General features: G+C 48.5%; 1 long non-coding RNA gene across 1 annotated transcript; it reads left to right on the plus strand.

Annotated features, from left to right (window-relative positions):
- The first annotated feature begins 799 nt into the window (after positions 1 to 799).
- Positions 800 to 5,488, plus strand: LOC115353880. The gene is made up of 4 exons (XR_003927730.2): positions 800 to 1,220; positions 2,021 to 2,240; positions 3,129 to 3,293; positions 4,294 to 5,488. It is a non-coding gene; the product is annotated as an uncharacterized LOC115353880 (long non-coding RNA).
- The last annotated feature ends 2,241 nt before the right edge of the window (positions 5,489 to 7,729 follow it).

Raw genomic sequence — 7,729 nt, forward strand, 5'->3', positions numbered from 1 at the left:
CCTGTTTTGCTCAGGGCTCTTAGATCTGTTTGCTCTCCGTATCTGGTGCTCGGATCGCTACACGTTCTTCCTCCGCAGCACATTAACACCCTCGCTGCTAGCCGCAGATCAGGAGCGGGGGCGAGGGAGTCCGAGAAGAGAGCACGCGTCTACCTTCTCGTCCCTGCAGACCCCTCCCGTCACCCTTCTTGCGCCCCCACGCTAACGCTTTCCGGGCCACCCGGGTACTGCGCTGCGCCAGCAGCTGCACGCACGCCGCGGCACGCCCGGCGGCCTCTGGCGGACGCTGCCCCTGCTCGCCGCCCCTCGCCGGCGCTCACACAGCGGCCAGCCGCCAGCCGGCCTCGCTCGCCGATCCCCGCCGTCGGCTCCCGGACACGCGGCACCGCTCCGCCGCGCTCGCCGCCGCCTGGGAGCGCCGCGGCGCGCACGGCGGGCCGCGCCACCGCCGCCTGATCGGCGGGCGGGAGCGGCCAGCAGCAGCCAGGCGCCGCGCCGCGCCTCGTCGGCCCCCGCGCTCCTGCGTCTCCGGTGGCGGGCGGCAGCGAGGGCGCGGGCTGCCGGCAGGGCGAGCGCTTCCCCTCGGCTGCCCCGCGGGGCCCCGGGACGTTTCCCGCCCGCTGCGGCCGCCTCCCGCTGGCGGCGGAGGTGCGGGGCGGGCCCGGCGGCGGCTGCCGTGGGGGCCGGTTCCTCCGCCCCGGCTCCGCCCAGGCCGGCCGCTCGCCAGTCGCGGCGGGGGGCCGCCTCGTGAGCTCGCCGCCGGGGCTGCGGGGCGGGCGTCGCGCCGGGGCCCGAGCAGGGTTCTGGCACGGCGTCCCTGCGCCGACCCCGGGCGCGCCGGCGGGGGGAGGGCCTGCCTTGCGGAGGCTGCGGGGCAGTGCGGCGGGGCTGGCGAGCGGCGAGCGCGGGTCTGGGCTGCGGGGCACGGGCCCGCCGCGGAGGGGAACGGCGCTCTGCCGAGGCGCAGCTTTTCCCGAGGGGAAGGAAGGGCAGGCACTGGCTGTGAGGGATGCATCGTCCGGTGATCTGCTAGAGCGTCACCAGTTAACGCGCTGCCTGCCGTAGTCTGTTTTTACTGAAGGAGGGTGCGCGTGGAGGCAGAGCTCCGGACTGCCGTGAGGTGCTTCGTGCCGTCTCCTGTTCTCTAGTGAGCCGAAGTCTGTAAGCAAACTAATAAAACCAAGCTCCCGTCTCTTGCATCGGAGAGGCTGGAGACCTTGGTAAATACTGCAGATGGTTTATATAAACTGCTCTAAATTAAAGAAACAGTCAGTCTCTGCTTATCATTCCATGTATCTTTTGGGGATGGGTAGAAGACTTGCCACTAAAAGAAACACAGCAGCTGTAAGTGTAAAAAAAAAAAATCTGTCTAAGGAAATTAGCTGTTGGTATGCATCACTGGCTAGCATAAGATAGAACAGGAGATAGAAAAGGAGAAGATGTGGTAAGTGAAGTAATTCAAGCCTTCATGAGTAAACAGGGAATTAAACAAAGGCTGCATATATCCTGCCACGCACAGCACTCTGGAGTGGTAGAAGGAATGAAGCAGACTATCAAAAATAAACTCGAGAAGATTATAGGGCAATATCCAAAGCAATGGACTGAAAAATTACCAGTGATATTAGCAGCTTTAAGAAATAGCAACAGCTCATGCACCAGTTTACATTTGTGGCTTGTTTTGTTTGGACAGTCCATGCCCCACACGTGAGACCCTAAGGATCCTGAAAGTGATCAGTGTGAATGGGAAAAGCATTACAAGAGAATAAAGAAGACATTCAGGCTCTGGTGGAAGAAGCAGTAAAAGAAGCAAGAAAAAAAAAATGGGGAAAATTAGAATCAAATGCATATGGTGATACTGAGACCGAGTAATGGTTTTGAGCCTGGGTAAAAAGAAACATGCCTTAGAACCAAAATGGAAGGGGTGCTAATTTGTTACCAGTATGAGTCCAGTAACACATCAATGAGATGAGGGCAATAGTACCTATGAATGGCTTCATGTTTCTTAGTTCTCCACCTACAGGGGTGAGTAGGTATGGACTCAGTTGTGGATTGGCCAAGGAGGTGGACAGTTCCTGCAACATCAGTTTGAGAAGGTGGCTATTTACCCTGACTTCCCATCCAGCTCACAGCAAGCCTAAAAGAAAGCCCATCTCTGAAAATCAAAGGAGGGAGCTATGGCTTCACCTGGTCACTTGCCTTGGCCCTAACATCAGGTGTCACAAACAGGACCCAGCAGGGCTGTAAGTTGTTGGAATTTTTCACTTATATTCTATGCTATATAGTAATATTTTTGGCAGCTGTAGTGTATTGTTTCATAATTGTTGTATTATAAAATTATAGACATCCAGTATTAATAATAGCAGCTGAATTAATAATGAACATAGACAGACAGACTATGCCTTTGAATGAACATTGATTGTTATGTGCCTCCCCTGACTCAAGTCCTGAGCGGGCAAAAGAGAATTTGCAGCTGCATTAGCTGTGCAGAAAGGCTGAATGCTACTCAGTAGGAGGCCGTGGTTGCTAGCTTTGTCGTTTCGCTCCAGCACCTGCCTCTGGAGGTTGAACGGTCATGATCAATGGAACAGCTTCAGCTCATCCAGGCACTGAGGAAGGGGCCAGAGAAAGAGGTTTGGGGAACCTGAGAGTTTCAGAACACCTTTTTTTTAACCCTTCCATGGTCTACCTACATGTGTATGACTGAGATGCATCTATACAGGTAATCCTTCACACATGGGTCATTCATTCATAACTACTGAGTTGAAGCAGTGCTTGGGAGGTTATACCAGAATGTCAGTTGGTGTAGCTGACATTATAACTGGCATTCAAAAAGCTTCCAACTTCTGAATGAAACAAAGAGCCTGGGAAACCTTTAACATAGGGCTTCTGATTTCATCTTGGCTTTATACAGTTCTGAGGCTTATGTTTACAATTTCATACCTGTTTAACATGTGCCATTTTATTATTAGTCTCTCCAGAATACAAGACATCAGAGAACTACATGTATTTGGAAATGTGCATTTCAAAAGCTGGTTGGGGGGCAGGGAATCAATCAAATCCTGTAAGACAGATCTGAAATCTGGTTAATTTCATTTTGATTTTCTTGCTTTCTTTGCTTCCTCATACAGTGTCTGTCAGCTGCCAAATAAAAAAGATGGAGCAGCCTGTCCACACAAAGTAATTGTTAGCCAGTAAAGCTAAGACTGCATTAGATTTCTGGTACATCATGGGTATTTGTTTGAAGTTCTACATTCAAATCTCTATTTCCACATTCTGAACCTGGCATTTACTAGGTGTCTGATTTCTTTCTGTAGTATGAAAGACACTCTACAGATGCAGGTCTCTCTTAATTTCTTATTAGTGAGAATACCATATTTCAGCTCACAACTGGAAGATGGCTCTTTATATCCAGTTTCAGAGTTATGTCGTACTTTGTCATGCTGCTTTGACATTACTTCTTAGTATGAATGTGTCCTAGTTTCAGCTGGGATAGAGTTAACTGTCTTCCTAGTAGCTGGTACGGTGCTATGTTTTGAGTTCAGTATGTGAAGAATGTTGATAACACTGATGTTTTCAGTTGTTGCTAAGTAGTGTTTAGACTAAAGTCAAGGATTTTTCAGCTTCTCATGCCCAGCCAGCGAGAAAGCTGGAGGGGCACAAGAAGTTGGCACAGGACACAGCCAGGGCAGCTGACCCAAACTGGCCAACAGGGTATTCCATACCATGGGACGTCCCATCTAGTATAGGAACTGGGGAGGGGGGGCAGGGAATCGCCGCTCGGGGACTAGCTGGGTGTCGGTCAGCGGGTGGTGAGCAATTGCACTGCGCATCATTTGTACATTCCAATCCTTTCATTATTGCTGTTGTCATTTTATTAGTGTTATCATTATCATTATTAGTTTCTTCTTTTCTGTTCTATTAAACCGTTCTTATCTCAACCCGTGGGTTTTGCTTCTTTTTCCTGATTTTCTCCCCCATCCCACTGGGTGGGGGGGGAGTGAGTGAGCGGCTGCGTGGTGCTTAGTTGCTGGCTGGGGTTAAACCACGACAGTATGCTAGCACTATAACCATGGAGTGGTTGAACACCAGTAATTTACAGGTCAGGGCAGTTGTGCTGGACCTTTCTTGAATATGCATGTCATTCTTGCAACAGCCCTCTGGGACAGTGAATGTGCAGAATTCTGGAATATGTGCACTTAAATAGGTAGTAAATCTAGAACATCTGGATGGCTGAATTCCAAAAGACTTGTAACCTCACACTTGTCTTCGATGTGTACTTTTTTTTCAATACAGGGATGCTGCCTGGATGTGTAGAGATGAGATCAGGAAAGCCAAGGCACAGCTGGAGTTGAATTTGGGAAAGGTTTCGAAGAATAGTAAGAAGGGCTTCTACAGGTGTGTTGGGCAAAAAAGGAAGATGAAAGAAAATGCACACACTGCACCTCCCCCCACCACACCTCCCCCCTGATAAATAAGACAGGAGAACTAGTGGCAACCATCATGGAGAAAGCTGAGGTACTCAGCAATTTTTTTACCTCAGTTTTCAATAGTAATCTCTCTTCCCACATCTCTCAAGCCCCTGAACCTCAAGACAGGGACCAGGTACTGGGGGAATGAAGTCCCTCCTATTGTAAGTGAAGATCAGGTTCGGGACGACCTGAGGAACATGGACATACACAAGTCCATGGGACCCAATGAGATATGCATGCCAGGGTCCCGAGGGAATCAGCTGATGTAGTTGCCAGGCCACTCTCAATCATATTTGAAATGTCAGGCAAAGTCCCCAGTGACTGGAAAAAGGGAAACATCACACCCATTTTTAAAAAGGAGAACCCTGGGAACTACTGACCAGTCAGCCTCACCTTTGTGCCTGATAAGATCATGGAACAGATTCTCCTGGAAGATGCATCGAAACAGGGAGGTCATTAAAGACAGCCAATGTGGCTTCACCAAGGGCAAATTGTGCCTGACTAGTCTAGTGGCCTTCTGCAATGGGGTGACTGCATCAGTGAAGAAGGGATGAGCTATGGATGTCATCTACCTGGACTTCTGTAAGGTCTTTGATATGGTCCCCCACAACATTCTTGCTGTTAAATTGGAGAGATAAGGGTTTGATGGATGGAATGTTAAGATGGATAAAGAATTGGCTGGATGGCCACATCCAAAGGCTTACAGTCAACGGCTTGAGTCCAAGAGGAAACTAGTAACAAGTGGTGTTCCTCGGGGGTCCATACTGGGAGCAGTACTATTTAATATCTTCATCAGTGACACAGGTAGTGGGATTGAGTGCACCCTCAGCATGTTTGTGGATGACACCAAGCTGAGCGGTGCAATTGATCTCTAGAGGAAAGGGATGCCACCCAGCAGGACCTTGACAGGCTTGTGCAGTGGGCCAGTGTGAACCTCATGAGGTTCAACAAGGCCAAGCGCAAGGTCCTGCACCTGGGTCGGGGCAACCCCCAGTGTCAATACAGACTGGAGGATGAATGGATTGAGAGCAGCCCTGTGGGATACTGGTGGATGAAAAATGGGACATGAGCCAGCAACGTGCACTTGCAGCCCAGAAAGCCAATTGTATCCTGGGCTGAATTAAAAGAAGAGTGGCCAGCAGGTCAAGGGAGGTGATTCTCCCCCTCTCCTCTGCTCTTGGTGACACCCCACCTGCAGTACTGTGTCCAGCTGTGGGGTCCCCAGTATGAGAAAGACATGGACCTGTTGGAGCGGGTCCAGAGGAGGTCCACAAAAATGATCCGAGGGCTGGAACACCTCTCCTGTGAGGAAAGGCTGAGAGACTTGGGGTTGCTCAGCCTGGAGAAGAGAAGACTCTGGGGAGACCTTATTGCAGCCTTCCAATACTTAAAAGGGGCTTATAAGAAAAGACAGGGAGAGACTTTTTACCAGGGCCTACAGTGACAGGACAAGGGGCGGCAGTTTTAAACTGTAAGGAGGGTAGATTTAGATTGGATGTAAGGATGAACTTACTTACTATGAGGGTGGTGAGATACTGGAGCAGGTTTCCCAGAGAAGTTGTGGGTGCCCTGTCATTGGAGGTGTCGAAGGTCAGGTTGGATGGGGCTTTTAGCAACCTGATCTAGTGGAACATGTCCCTGCCATAGCAGGTGAATTGGAACTAAATGACCTTTAAAGGTCCCTTCCAACCCAAACCATTCTATGACTCTATGATTCTCTCTTATTCCAGATTATGCCCCAACGTCAGGATTACTGTGGTGCGCTATATTTCATAGGCAGTGATACATACAGTAAAAACATGAGAACTCATGTTCTGGAAATGGGCTTCACAATCAATGAGTACATGGTCCATCCCCTAGGCTGGTCAGTTCAAGCCTTGTGCAGAGTATTGTTTCTGGTTATATGCTCTGCATGATCTTCTCCTTAAATTGTTTCCTAAATGTATTGGAAATGCTTCTGGTAAATGCTGTAGTTTCCTAAATTTTTTGCTGTTTCCTTGCTGGTGTTAGATGTCATTATAGCAGGGAGAGGCAGCCTGCTTACGTACAGGGCAGTACTGTGACACCAAGAAGATATCCCTTTGGGCCATCCAGACTGATTTAGAGAGGTTTTGGTTTTTTTTTTTGTCTGAAGATTGGGTCTGAGTGCCGTGCACAGTACATGTCTGTTTTCCTATTCTTTTAACAAGATTATCTATGTCTTTCAGTTGTGTCTTTTCTTGGACAGGACAGGACTGGCTATTTTTCTTGTTTTAAAACTGAACAGTCATGTAGCCCCAAAGGTAATTAGATGCCTTACTTCCTTTGATGCTAATATGAATTAATACCTAAACACCTTTGTGACTGTTGTTGTGACTATATGAAAAGGTCTGTGGTTTCTGTGCAAATCCAGTTTGTCTTAATCTTCCAATGCATTTGGCAGCTGTATGGAATTTCTACCTCTTAAATCCCATCTGTAATATGCTTGCAGGAGTTTCTGGGGAGGCCCTAGCTAGTAGAATGTGAAAAAGACATCTTTGACTACATCCAGTGGAAGTACTGAGAACCAAAGGATGGGAGTGAATAATTGCTTGTCTAGGTTTGTTACCTAAGGGCACATTTTCATAGCTTTTTACGTGCAGGCATACTTGAGATCAAGTGCAGAAATTGTATGTTCCTGATGCTTTAAAGTAGGTCCTCCATGGCACCAGGGTAGTGTGTGTGATAAAGGTAAATCCAGTAATGCCTCATTTTGATGTCTGTCTTATACATAAAAGCATTTGAAGCAGGTAACAGCATGATACTAAGAAACCTGCAGTGAATGGGATATAGTAGTTCCCTTAGAGGAAGTGTTTTACCACTTAGGTTTTATTAGAAAATAGTGAACCACAGTTTTGTCTTTAACTCCGGGGGGGGGGGGTGGGGGGGGGGGGGGGGGGGGGGCGAATGTTCAGCCTTGAAGGTAAGATGTTTCTTGTGGCTTGGTTTGAAGAAGCTGGCAACCTATCAAAAGTAAAGGCAGTTCTGTTGAGTCACTGAAATCTTTTAAAGTCAGTATTTGCCCTTTATAAAAGGCTAGGTGCTTTCAATAAGAGTAACTGTAGTAATCAAGCAAAGTAAGTGATAGATAGCTAGACAGATGAGCAAGCTATTACTATTTAACAGCCTTCAGGCAGCGATCACAGGTAGAAAAATCCTGGTATTTCACAAACTGAACAACCCTTTCTAGCTTGTTTCTCGTAAAACGATCACAGACCATCAAACGCTGGTTTGCTGCGGCC

Source organism: Aquila chrysaetos, chromosome 20, assembly GCF_900496995.4.
Source record: "Aquila chrysaetos chrysaetos chromosome 20, bAquChr1.4, whole genome shotgun sequence".
Taxonomy (NCBI): Eukaryota; Metazoa; Chordata; class Aves; order Accipitriformes; family Accipitridae; genus Aquila; species Aquila chrysaetos.